Source organism: Lissotriton helveticus, chromosome 1_2 (assembly GCF_964261635.1).
Source record: "Lissotriton helveticus chromosome 1_2, aLisHel1.1, whole genome shotgun sequence".
Classification (NCBI taxonomy): Eukaryota; Metazoa; Chordata; class Amphibia; order Caudata; family Salamandridae; genus Lissotriton; species Lissotriton helveticus.
In genome coordinates, this window is record NC_136058.1 from 414,750,425 (window position 1) to 414,764,075 (window position 13,651).

Consider the following 13,651-nt stretch of genomic DNA (forward strand, 5'->3'; position numbering starts at 1 on the left):
CAAATTGATTATAATGTAAAGTCAGACTTATAGTATACTGTGCAACTTTTTTGTTTTACATAGTAATTTTGCTCATAGATACTTCCTTTCTCCCACTATATTATCTCCAATGTGTATTTGACATCTCTTTTTCATCTCCTGCCTCCATGTTCTTTCTGCTTTCCTGACAGTCTATGGTATGGATTCCATATACCACAATAACTTCTATAACAACATGCAAATTATCTACAGAGGAAACGGTGTACATTGAATTTAAGACTCTGTATTGGTACCTACATGTTGGTACTTAAATCACCCACACAACACAACAACTCTATTCAGAGATACCCTACCTCTAAGCACTTTAAATTATTATTTTAGTGTTTCACTGAGTTTTCCCCATGTGTGAGGGTGGGGGAGGTGTGTGTGGGGGATGTGCGGGGTGTGTCTGTGAGGTGTGTAAGTATGTGTGTGTGTCTGGGGGGATGAGGTGTATAGGTGTGTGGGGTATGTGGGTGTGGGAGGGGATGTGGATGTTTAAGGTGTGTGTGTGGGTGTGGGTGTGTGGGGTGTTTGGGTGTAGGTGGGAGTGTGGGTGTGTGAGGTGGGTGTGAGGAGTGTGTGGGTTTGGGGGTGTGGGCTTGTGTGCGTGTGGGTGTGTGTGGGACGTACCTAAAACAGCCACAGAACCCAAAAGCTCTTTTCAGAGCTACCCTACCTGTAATCACTCAAAATGATTATTTTACACTTTTATTTTCACTATTTTTCACCAAAGTACGCTCCCCGGTATGCTCCCCGGTGCGCGTACCGGGTGCTCCCCCCGCGAAAATCGGAAAAAAATAAAAAAAAATGTTTGTCCTGCGGGACCCTTTTATGGCCCCCACATCAAACCTAGGGGGTCAGGGGGGGTGTACCCTGCCCCCTTTTGCTCATTTCCCCCTTTGATTTTTGCTACCTCTTGTGTCTCAATCCTACCGAGACACAAGATGGCGGCCGCTGCGGACAGTTTCGAATGTTTACAGACACCCAAGAACCAATCAGCTTGCCGTGCGCAAGTCGCGTGGCGCGCCCGGAGCGCTCCCCGGTACGCGTACCGGGGCGCGGCTCTAGATATATAATTTTTTTTTAACCTAAATTACTCAAAATCCTCTGGAGCACATATCTTGAGACATAGCAAAGGCACATCGGGCTACCAGTCCCTACAATTTTGCCAAGTTTGGTGAAAATCCATTCAGCCGTTCGAGCTAAAAGTGCGACAGACCGCCCTATGGAAATTAACATGGGGAAAACACGTTTTGGGACCCCCCCTTTATCTCGGCCCCCGCTTGACGAATCGCCCCTTTCAGGGAAGGAGCGGAGCACCGCGAGGCAAAGTTGCTGAAAAATTCAGGCCGATTGCTCGACCGGCGCCAAAGTTATTCCAAATAGAATGTTGCGATTTCCCTATGGAAATCAATCCTAACTATAACTACCTACTGGCGACCGCCAGTAGGTAATATATATATATATATAATTCACTGAAAAAACAATAGGTTTTACACACGTTATAGTTAGGAATTAGCAATTAAAAAAACCTAGCAAATTCATTGAAAAAACCATAGGTTTTATATCAGTTATAGTTAGCTGGACAATTTACTCATACAAAACCATTGAAATTCCCATGCACTGCTAATGACGTCACATATTACATCACTCATGACATAGTCAGTGACATCACTCATGACATCACTGATGACATCTCAAATGACATCACTGATGACATCACTGATGACATCATCCAGTGAATGTGTGTCTTTCTGTTTTTTTTATATATATATATATACCTAAACATCGATGGAAGAACAAACGGTTAAATAAGTGTTTAAATGGATGGGGTTTTTTCTATTGATTGTATAACTGACTTATTAAGTGTATGTTACTAAATACATGTATTAGCAATTATTGTTTAAAGTTGTAAATATCTGTATCACTGTCTCCCTTTATCTATAGACGAATGCTTGGGTTGGTGAGTAGCTACATGATTGTCTATATGGGTTATTAGTTCGTTTTTTGAGTATTAGTAAGAGTGTCTGTTAAGTTTGGTGGGGGGTATTACTTTGTGCATATATGAATGAAGGAGTGGCTTACTGTTTGTATATGTTTTGAAGACAGCATGTGTGCAGGACTGTATGGGTGGATGAGTGTGTGTATGGGTGTGTTAGTAAGTGAATGACTGTCTGAATCATTTCTTTATGAGTAACTACATATGTTTTAAATTTGTATAAGTAAAAATTGATGCATATAGGTAAGTATGTGTGAGAGTGAGAGATTGTAAGAGTTTCTGTATAAATACGTTTTTGTTCCTATAAGTGATTGTTTTAGTGAAAAAGTATGTGTACGTTTCTGTAGAAGTAAGAGTAGTGGTGTATGTATAGCTGTGTAAGCAAGTGTACGGTTGTTTTATAATTTATTTGCTTGTGTGAGTATGTGTGTGAGTAACTCTAAGGATGAGTTTCGTTGTGTAATAAAATGTATAGATGAAGGAGTATTTATGATGATTGAGTATGTGTATGAGTAACTATATAGAAATGTTGGTGAATGAGTTAATGTGTATGTATATTTTACAACTTCCGAATAGCTTGTTGTAAGTGGAATTAGTTTCTCCATTGTTTTGAAATGTTTTGATTATTTTTTCAATGTGTGTATCAAACCTTATATTACACTGAGAGAGGGTCTGCCATTCTTTCACAAGGATGATGTCATCAGTGATGTCATCAGTGATGTCATTTGAGATGTCATCAGTGATGTCATGAGTGATGTCACTGACTATGTCATGAGTGATGTAATATGTGACGTCATTAGCAGTGCTTTGCGGGCGCACCAGTTATAGTGAGTACAACTAACTATAACGTGGGTTTTTCGATGGTTTTGTATGAGTAAATTGTCCAGCTAACTATAACTGATATAAAACCTATGTTTTTTTCAATTAATTTGCTACGTTTTTTAAATGCTAATTCCTAACTATAACGTGTGTAAAACCTATGGTTTTTTCATTGAATTTGCAAGGTTTTTTAAATGCTAATTCCTAACTATAACGTGTGGTGACGTCAGCAGGGCTGGTGGGGGTCAATAGTGACGTCAGCAGGGCTGGTGGGGGTCAGTAATGGGGTCAGCAGGGCTGGTGGGGGTCAGTAATGGGGTCAGCAGGGCTGGTGGGGGTCAGTAGTGAGGTCAACAGGGCTAGGGGGGTCAGTAGTGACGTCAGAAGGACTGGTGGGGGTCAGTAATGGGGTAACCAGCGCTTGTCGGGGGTCAGTAGTGGTGTCAGCAGGGCTGGTGGGAGTCAGTAGTGACGTCAGCAGGGCTGGTGGGGGTCAGTAATGGGGTCAGCAGGGCTGGTGGGGGTCAGTAATGGGGTCAGCAGGGCTGGTGGGGGTCAGTAATGGGGTCAGCAGGGCTGGTGGGGGGTCAGTAGTGAGGTCAACAGGGCTAGGGGGGTCAGTAGTGACGTCAGAAGGACTGGTGGGGGTCAGTAGTGACGTCAGCACGGATGGTGGGGGTCAGTAGTGACGTCAGCATGGCTGGTGGGGGTCAGCAGTGACGTCAGCAGGGCTGGTTGGGGTCAGTGGTGACGTCAGCAGGGCTGGTTGGGGGTCAGTGGTGACGTCAGCAGGGCTGGTGGGGGTCAGTAGTGACGTCAGCAGGGCTGGTCGGGGTCAGTAGTGACGTCAGCAGGGCTGGTGCGGGTCAGTAGTGATGTCAGGAGGGCTGGTGGGGGTTAGTAGTGATGTTAGCAGGGCTGGTGGGGGTCAGTAGTGGCGTCAGCAGGACTGGTGGGGGTCAGTAGTGGGGTCAGCAGGGCTGGGGGGTCAGTAATGGGGTCACCAGGGCTGGTGTGGGTCAGTAGTGACATCAGCAGGGCCGGGGGTCAGTAGTGACGTCAGCAGGGCTGGAGTGGAGGTCAGTAATGGGGGAAGCAGGGCTGGTGGGGTCAGTAATGGGGGCGCAGGGCTGGTGGGGGTCAGTAGTGACGTCAGCAGGGCTGGTGGGGGTCAGTAGTGACGTCAGCAGGGCTGGGGAGGTCAGTAGTGACGCCAGCAGGGCTGGAGTGGGGGTCAGTAGTGACGTCAGCAGGGCTGGTAGGGGTCAGTAGTGACGTCAGCGGGGTGGGGTCAGTAGTGACGTCAGCAGGGCTGGTGGGGGTCAGTAGTGACATCAGCGGGGGTCAGTAGTGACGTCAGCAGGGCCGGGGGTCAGTAGTGACGTCAGCAGGGCTGGAGTGGAGGTAAGTAGTGATGCCAGCAGGGCTGGTGGGGTCAGTAATGGGGCAGCAGGGCTGGGGGGGCAGTAGAGGGGGCAGCAGAGCCGGTGGGGGCAGTAGTGGGGTCAGCAGGGCTGGTCAGGGGTCAGTAATGGGGCAGCAGGGCTGGTGGGGGTCAGTAATGGGGGCAGCAGGGCTGGTGGGGGGTCAGTAGTGACGTCAGCAGGGCTGGTGGAGGTCAGTAGTGACGTCAGCAGGGCTGGTGGGGGTCAGTGGTGACGTCAGCAGGGCTGGTGGGGGTCAATAGTGACGTCAGCAGGGCTGGTGGGGGTCAGTAATGGGGTCAGCAGGGCTGGTGGGGGTCAGTAATGGGGGCAGCAGGGCTGGTGGGGGGTCAGTAGTGACGTCAGCAGGGCTGGTGGAGGTCAGTAGTGACGTCAGCAGGGCTGGTGGGGGTCAGTGGTGACGTCAGCAGGGCTGGTGGGGGTCAATAGTGACGTCAGCAGGGCTGGTGGGGGTCAGTAATGGGGTCAGCAGGGCTGGTGGGGGTCAGTAATGGGGTCAGCAGGGTCAGTAGTGAGGTCAACAGGGCTAGGGGGTCAGTAGTGACGTCAGAAGGACTGGTGGGGGTCAGTAATGGGGTCACCAGCGCTAGTCGGGGGTCAGTAGTGGTGTCAGCAGGGGTGGTGGGAGTCAGCAGTGACGTCAGCAGGGCTGGTTGGGGTCAGTAGTGACGTCAGCAGGGCTGGTGGGGGTCAGTAATGGGGTCAGCAGGGCTGGTGGGGGTCAGTAATGGGGTCAGCAGGGCTGGTGGGGGTCAGTAATGGGGTCAGCAGGGCTGGTGGGGGGTCAGTAGTGAGGTCAACAGGGCTAGGGGGGTCAGTAGTGACGTCAGAAGGACTGGTGGGGGTCACTGGTGGGGGTCAGTAGTGACGTCAGCAGGGCTGGTCGGGGGTCAGTAGTGACGTCAGCAGGGCTGGTGGGGGTCAGTAGTGACGTCAGCACGGATGGTCGGGGTCAGTAGTGACGTCAGCATGGCTGGTGGGGGTCAGCAGTGACGTCAGCAGGGCTGGTTGGGGTCAGTGGTGACGTCAGCAGGGCTGGTTGGGGGTCAGTGTTGACGTCAGCAGGGCTGGTGGGGGTCAGTAGTGACGTCAGCAGGGCTGGTCGGGGTCAGTAGTGACGTCAGCAGGGCTGGTGCGGGTGCGGGTCAGTAGTGATGTCAGGAGGGCTGGTGGGGGTCAGTAGTGATGTTAGCAGGGCTGGTGGGGGTCAGTAGTGGCGTCAGCAGGACTGGTGGGGGTCAGTAGTGGGGTCAGCAGGGCTGGGGGGTCAGTAATGGGGTCACCAGGGCTGGTGTGGGTCAGTAGTGACGTCAGAAGGGCTGGTGGGGGTCAGTAATGGGTCAGCAGGGCTGGTGCAGGTCAGTAGTGACGTCAGCAGGGCTGGAGGGGGTCAGTAATGGGGTCAGCAGGGCTGGTGGGGGTCAGTAATGGGGTCAGCAGGGCTGGTGGGGGGTCAGTAGTGAGGTCAACAGGGCTAGGAGGGGTCAGTAGTGATGTCAGAAGGGCTGGTGGGGGTCGGTAGTGACGTCAGCAGGGCTGGTCGGGGGTCAGTAGTGACGTCAGCAGGGCTGGTCGGGGGTCAGTAGTGACGTCAGCAGGGCTGGTCGGGGGTCAGTAGTGACGTCAGCAGGGCTGGTGGGGGTCAGTAGTGACGTCAGCACGGATGATGGGGGTCAGCAGTGACGTCAGCAGGGCTGGTGGGGGTCAGCAGTGACGTCAGCAGGGCTGGTTGGGGTCAGTGGTGACATCAGCAGGGCTGGTCGGGGGTCAGTGGTGACGTCAGCAGGGCTGGTGGGGGTCAGTAGTGACGTCAGCAGGGCTGGTCGGGGGTCAGTAGTGACGTCAGCAGGGCTGGTGGGGGTCAGTAGTGACGTCAGCACGGATGGTGGGGGTCAGTAGTGACGTCAGCATGGCTGGTGGGAGTCAGCAGTGACGTCAGCAGGGCTGGTTGGGGTCAGTAGTGACGTCAGCAGGGCTGGTGGGGGTCAGTAATGGGGGCAGTGGGGCTGGTGGGGGTCAGTGGTGACGTCAGCAGGGCCGGTGGGGGTCAGTAGTGACGTCAGCAGGGCTGGTCGGGGGTCAGTAGTGATGTCAGCAGGGCTGGTGGGGGTCAGTAGTGACGTCAGCACGGATGGTGGGGGTCAGTAGTGACGTCAGCAGGGCTGGGGGGTCAGTAGTGACGTCAGCAGGGCTGGTGGGGGGCAGTAATGGGGGCAGTGGGGCTGGTGGGGGTCAGTAGTGATGTCAGCAGGGCTGGTGGGGGTCAGTAATGGGGTCACCAGCGCTAGTCAGGGGTCAGTAGTGGTGTCAGCAGGGCTGGTGGGAGTCAGCAGTGACGTCAGCAGGGCTGGTTGGGGTCAGTAGTGACGTCAGCAGGGCTGGTGGGGGGCAGTAATGGGGGCAGTGGGGCTGGTGGGGGTCAGTAGTGATGTCAGCAGGGCTGGTGGGGGTCAGTAATGGGGTCACCAGCGCTAGTCGGGGGTCAGAAGTGGTGTCAGCAGGGCTGGGGGTCAGTAATGGGGGCAGCAGGGCTGGTGGGGTGTCAGTAGTGACGTCACCAGGGCTGGTGGGGGTCAGTAGTGGGATCACCAGGGCTAGTCGAGGGTCAGTAGTGGGGTCCGCAGGGCTGGGGGTCAGTAATGGGGGAGGCAGGGCTGGTTGGGGTCAGTAGTGACGTCAGCAGGGCTGGTGGGGGTCAGTAATGGGGGCAGTGGGGCTGGTGGGGGTCAATAGTGACATCACCAGGGCTGGTGGGGGTCAGTAGTGTCGTCAGCAGGGCTGGGGGGGGCAGTAATGGGGGCAGCAGGGCTGGTCGGGGGTCAGTAGTGACGTTAGCAGGGCTGGTGGGGTGTCAGTAGTGACTTTAGCAGGGCTGGTGGGGTGCAGTAGTGGGGTCAACAGGGCTGGTCGGGGGTCAGTAGTGGGGTCAGCAGGGATGGTGGGGGTCAGTAGTGACAGCAGCAAGGCTGGTGGGTGGTCAGTAATGGGGTCACCAGGGCTGGTGGGGGTCAGTAGTGGAGTCAGCAGGGCTGGTGGGGGTCAGTAGTGGGGTCAGCAGGGATGGTGGGGGTCAGTAGTGACAGCAGCAAGGCTGGTGGGTGGTCAGTAATGGGGTCACCAGGGCTGGTGAGGGTCAGTAGTGACGTCACCAGGGCTGGTGGGGGTCAGTAGTGTCATCAGTGGAGAAGCGTGGCTCAGTGTTTAGAGGCTCAGTGTTTAGAGGCGGCAGACCCGGAAGCTGAGATCGGCCGTGGACCAGGGTTCGTTTCCCCGCCTCGGCAGGTCTCGGGCTCAAAAATTCCACGGACTCGATAATTCTCGCTCCGGTGCCTACTCGACTCACGGGGTCACACTCTGCGACTCTGGGCAATAGCTTGCTTAATCTCCACTACGGCCCCTCGCGGCGGGATGCCTGGCTTTCACCTTGTGGATACCCTGCCGGGGTATCTCACAGGGGAATACCAGGACGGGTTCCCTAAGCAAGCGCTTAGATACCGGGTCGGTGATTTGCGCTATATAAATACATGTACATCAGCAGGGCTGGTCGGGGGTCAGTAGTGACATCAGCAGGGCTGGTCAGGGGTCAGTAGTGACGTCAGCAGGGCTGGTGGGGTGTCAGTAGTGACGTTAGCAGGGGTGGTGGGGTGTCAGTAGTGACATCACCAGGGCTGGTGGGGGTCAGTAGTGGAGTCAGCAGGGCTGGTGGGGGTCAGTAGTGGGGTCAGCAGGGCTGGTGGGGGTCAGTAATGGGTCAGCAGGGCTGGTGGGGGTCAGTAGTGACGTCAGCAGGGCTGGTGGGGGGTCAGTAGTGGGGTCAGCAGGGCTGGTCGGGGTCAGTAATGGGGTCAGCAGGGCTGGTGGGGGTCAGTTGTGGGGTCAGCAGGGCTGGTGGGGGTCAGTAGTGGGGTCAGCAGCGCTGGTGGGGGTCAGTAGTGGGGTCAGCAGGGTTGGTGGGGGTCAGTAATGGGTCATCAGGGCTGGTGGGGGTCAGTAGTGACGTCATCAGGGCTGGAGGGGGTCTGTAATGGGGTCAGCAGGGCTGGTGGGGGTCAATAATGGGGCAGCAGGGCATCAGCAGGGCTGGTGGGGGTCAGTAATGACGTCAGCAGGGCTGGTGGGGGTCAGTAGTGACATCACCAGGGCTGGTGGGGGGTCAGTAGTGGGGTCAGCAGGGTCAGTAATGGGGTCAGCCGGGCTGGTCGGGGTGAGTAGTGGGATCAGCAGGGCTTGTTGGTGTCAGTAATGGGGTCATCAGGGCTGGTGGGGGTCAGTAGTGATGTCAGCAGTGCTGGTGGGGGTCAGTAGTGGGGTCAGCAGGGTCAGTAATGGGGTCAGCAGGGCTGGTCGGGGGTCAGTAGTGACGTCAGCAGGGCTGGTGGGGGTCAGTAGTGACGTCAGCAGGGCTGGGGGGCAGTAATGGGGCACCAGGGCTGGGGGGGTCAGTAATGGGGTCAGCAGGGCTGGTGGGGGGTCAGTAGTGACGTCAGCAGGGCTTGTGGGGGTCAGTAATGGGGGCAGCGGGGCTGGTGGGGGGTCAGTAGTGGGGTCCGCAGGGCTGGGGGGTCAGTAATGGGGTCAGCAGGGCTGGTGGGGGGTCAGTAGTGGGGTCAGCAGGGCTGGTCGGGGTCAGTAATGGGGTAAGCAGGGCTGGTGGGGTCAGTAGTGGGGTCAACAGGGCTGGTCGGGGGTCAGTAGTGACGTCAGAAGGGCTGGTGAGGGTCAGTAGTGGGGTCAGCAGGGCTGGGGGGGTCAGTAATGGGGGCAGCATGGCTGCTGGGGGTCAGTAGTGACGTCAGGAGGGCTGGTGGGGGTTAGTAGTGACGTTAGCAGGGCTGGTGGGGGTCAGTAGTGATGTCAGCAGGGCTGGTGGGGGTCAGTAATGGGGTCACCAGCGCTAGTCGGGGGTCAGTAGTGGTGTCAGCAGGGCTGGGGGTCAGTAATGGGGGCAGCAGGGCTGGTGGGGTGTCAGTAGTGACGTCACCAGGGCTGGTGGGGGTCAGTAGTGGGGTCACCAGGGCTAGTCGAGGGTCAGTAGTGGGGTCCGCAGGGCTGGGGGTCAGTAATGGGGGAGGCAGGGCTGGTTGGGGTCAGTAGTGACGTCAGCAGGGCTGGTGGGGGTCAGTAATGGGGGCAGTGGGGCTGGTGGGGGTCAATAGTGACATCACCAGGGCTGGTGGGGGTCAGTAGTGTCGTCAGCAGGGCTGGGGGGGGGCAGTAATGGGGGCAGCAGGGCTGGTCGGGGGTCAGTAGTGACGTTAGCAGGGCTGGTGGGGTGTCAGTAGTGACTTTAGCAGGGCTGGTGGGGTGCAGTAATAGGGTCAACAGGGCTGGTCGGGGGTCAGTAGTGGGGTCAGCAGGGATGGTGGGGGTCAGTAGTGACAGCAGCAAGGCTGGTGGGTGGTCAGTAATGGGGTCACCAGGGCTGGTGGGGGTCAGTAGTGGAGTCAGCAGGGCTGGTGGGGGTCAGTAGTGGGGTCAGCAGGGATGGTGGGGGTCAGTAGTGACAGCAGCAAGGCTGGTGGGTGGTCAGTAATGGGGTCACCAGGGCTGGTGAGGGTCAGTAGTGACGTCACCAGGGCTGGTGGGGGTCAGTAGTGGGGTCAACAGGGCTGGTCAGGGGTCAGTAGTGACGTCAGCAGGGCTGGTGAGGGTCAGTAGTGGGGTCAGCAGGGCTGGGGGGGTCAGTAATGGGGGCAGCATGGCTGCTGGGGGTCAGTAGTGACGTCAGGAGGGCTGGTGGGGGTTAGTAGTGACGTTAGCAGGGCTGGTGGGGGTCAGTAGTGACGTCAGCAGGGCTGGTGGGGGTCAGTAGTGGGGTCAGCAGGTCTGGTGGGGGTCAGTAATGGGGGCAGCAGGGCTGGTGCGGTCAGTAGTGACGTCAGGAGGGCTGGTGGGGGTCAGTAGTGACGTTAGCAGTGCTGGTGGGGATCAGTAGTGACGTTAACAGGGCTGGTAGGGGTCAGTAGTGACGTCAGCAGGGCTGGGGTCAGCAGGGCTGGTGGGGCTCAGTAGTGGGGTCGGCTGGGGGGTCAGTAATGGGTTGAGCAGGGCTGGTGCGGGTCAGTAGGGACGTCAGGAGGGCTGGTGGGGGTCAGTAGTGGCGTTAGCAGGGCTGGTGGGGGTCAGTAGTGATGTCAGCAGGGATGGTGGGGGTCAGTAGTGCGGTCAGCAGGGCTGGGGGTCAGTAATGGGGTCACCAGGGCTGGTGCGGGTCAGTAGTGAAGTCAGCAGGGCTGGTGCATGTCAGTAGTGATGTCAGCAGGTCTGGTGGTGGTCAGTAGTGACGTCGGGTCAGTAGTGACGCCAGCATGGCTGGTAGGGGTCAGCAGTGACGTCAGCAGGGCTGGTTGGGGTCAGTGGTGACGTCAGCAGGGCTGGTCGGGGGTCAGTAGTGACGTCAGCAGGGATGGTGGGGGTCAGTAGTGACATCAGTAGGGCTGGTCGGGGGTCAGTAGTGACGTCAGCAGGGCTGGTGGGGGTCAGCAGTGACATCAGCAGGGCTGGTAGGGGTTAGTGGTGACGTCAGCAGGGCTGGTGGGGGTCAGTAGTGACGTCAGCAGGGTGGGGGTCAGCAGTGACGTCGGCAGGGCTGGGGGGTCAGTAGTGACGTCAGAGCGGCTGGAGTGGGGGTCAATGATGGGGGCAGCAGGGCTGGTCGGGGGTCAGTAGTGACGTCAGCAGGGCTGGAGTGGGGGTAAGTAGTGACGACAGCAGGGCTGGTGGGGTGTCAGTAGTGACGTCACCAGGGCTGGTGGGGGTCAGTAGTGGGGTCAGCAGGGCTGGTGGGGGGTCAGTAATGGGGGCAGCAGGGCTGGTGGGGGTCAGTTGTGGGGTCAGCAGGGCTGGTGGGGGTCAGTAGTGGGGTCAGCAGCACTGGTGGGTGTCAGTAGTGGGGTCAGCAGGGTTGGTGGGGGTCAGTAATGGGTCATCAGGGCTGGTGGGGGTCAGTAGTGACGTCATCAGGGCTGGTGGGGGTCAGTAGTGACGTCATCAGGGCTGGTGGGGGTCAGTTGTGGGGTCAGCAGGGCTGGTCGGGGTGAGTAGTGGGATCAGCAGGGCTGGTGGGGGTCAGTAATGACGTCAGCAGGGCTGGTGGGGGTCAGTAGTGACGTCACCAGGGCTGGTGGGGGGTCAGTAGTGGGGTCAGCAGGGTCAGTAATGGGGTCAGCCGGGCTGGTCGGGGTGAGTAGTGGGATCCGCAGGGCTTGTTGGGGTCAGTAATGGGGTCATCAGGGCTGGTGGGGGTCAGTAGTGATGTCAGCAGTGCTGGTGGGGGTCAGTAGTGGGGTCAGCAGGGTTGGTGGGGGTCAGTAATGGGTCATCAGGGCTGGTGGGGGTCAGTAGTGACGTCATCAGGGCTGGAGGGGGTCTGTAATGGGGTCAGCAGGGCTGGTGGGGGTCAATAATGGGGCAGCAGGGCTGGTCGGGGTGAGTAGTGGGATCAGCAGGGCTGGTGGGGGTCAGTAATGACATCAGCAGGGCTGGTGGGGGTCAGTAGTGACGTCAGCAGGGCTGGGGGGCAGTAATGGGGCAGAAGGGCTGGGGGGGTCAGTAATGGGGTCAGCAGGGCTGGTGGGGGGTCAGTAGTGACGTCACCAGGGCTGGTGTGGGTCAGTAGTGGGGTCACCAGGGCTAGTCGAGGGTCAGTAGTGGGGTCCGCAGGGCTGGGGGTCAGTAATGGGGGAGGCAGGGCTGGTTGGGGTCAGTAGTGACGTCAGCAGGGCTGGTGGGGGTCAGTAATGGGGGCAGTGGGGCTGGTGGGGGTCAATAGTGACATCACCAGGGCTGGTGGGGGTCAGTAGTGTCGTCAGCAGGGCTGGGGGGGGCAGTAATGGGGGCAGCAGGGCTGGTCGGGGGTCAGTAGTGACGTTAGCAGGGCTGGTGGGGTGTCAGTTGTGACTTTAGCAGGGCTGGTGGGGTGCAGTAGTGGGGTCAACAGGGCTGGTCGGGGGTCAGTAGTGGGGTCAGCAGGGATGGTGGGGGTCAGTAGTGACAGCAGCAAGGCTGGTGGGTGGTCAGTAATGGGGTCACCAGGGCTGGTGGGGGTCAGTAGTGGAGTCAGCAGGGCTGGTGGGGGTCAGTAGTGGGGTCAGCAGGGATGGTGGGGGTCAGTAGTGACAGCAGCAAGGCTGGTGGGTGGTCAGTAATGGGGTCACCAGGGCTGGTGAGGGTCAGTAGTGACGTCACCAGGGCTGGTGGGGGTCAGTAGTGTCATCAGTGGAGAAGCGTGGCTCAGTGTTTAGAGGCTCAGTGTTTAGAGGCGGCAGACCCAGAAGCTGAGATCGGCCGTGGACCAGGGTTCGTTTCCCCGCCTCGGCAGGTCTCGGGCTCAAAAATTCCACGGACTCGATAATTCTCGCTCCGGTGCCTACTCGACTCACGGGGTCACACTCTGCGACTCTGGGCAATAGCTTGCTTAATCTCCACTACGCCCCCTCACGGCGGGATGCCTGGCTTTCACCTTGTGGATACCCTGCCGGGGTATCTCACAGGGGAATACCAGGACGGGTTCCCTAAGCAAGCGCTTAGATACCGGGTCGGTGATTTGCGCTATATAAATACATGTACATCAGCAGGGCTGGTCGGGGGTCAGTAGTGACATCAGCAGGGCTGGTCAGGGGTCAGTAGTGACGTCAGCAGGGCTGGTGGGGTGTCAGTAGTGACGTTAGCAGGGGTGGTAGGGTGTCAGTAGTGACATCACCAGGGCTGGTGGGGGTCAGTAGTGGGGTCAGCAGGGCTGGTGGGGGTCAGTAGTGGGGTCAGCAGAGCTGGTGGGGGTCAGTAATGGGTCAGCAGGGCTGGTGGGGGTCAGTAGTGACGTCAGCAGGGCTGGTGGGGGGTCAGTAGTGGGGTCAGCAGGGCTGGTCGGGGTCAGTAATGGGGTCAGCAGGGCTGGTGGGGGTCAGTTGTGGGGTCAGCAGGGCTGGTGGGGGTCAGTAGTGGGGTCAGCAGCGCTGGTGGGGGTCAGTAGTGGGGTCAGCAGGGTTGGTGGGGGTCAGTAATGGGTCATCAGGGCTGGTGGGGGTCAGTAGTGACGTCATCAGGGCTGGTGGGGGTCAGTAGTGACGTCATCAGGGCTGGTGGGGGTCAGTTGTGGGGTCAGCAGGGCTGGTGGGGGTCAGTAATGGGTCAGCAGGGCTGGTTGGGGTCAGTAATGGGGTCAGCAGGGCTGGTGGGGGTCAGTTGTGGGGTCAGCAGGGCTGGTGGGGGTCAGTAGTGGGGTCAGCAGCGCTGGTGGGGGTCAGTAGTGGGGTCAGCAGGGTTGGTGGGGGTCAGTAATGGGTCATCAGGGCTGGTGGGGGTCAGTAGTGACGTCATCAGGGCTGGAGGGGGTCTGTAATGGGGTCAGCAGGGCTGGTGGGGGTCA

At 57.9% G+C, this 13,651-nt stretch overlaps 2 protein-coding genes across 2 annotated transcripts in view; one reads left to right on the plus strand and one right to left on the minus strand.

The window, feature by feature from the left end:
• LOC144806973 (uncharacterized) overlaps positions 1-13,651 on the minus strand; it is a 1,014,574-nt gene that overhangs the window by 600,969 nt on the left and 399,954 nt on the right.
• Positions 1-13,651, plus strand: part of LOC144806995 (uncharacterized) — a 1,119,020-nt gene that overhangs the window by 79,158 nt on the left and 1,026,211 nt on the right. The gene's annotated exons all lie outside the window — the stretch shown is intronic.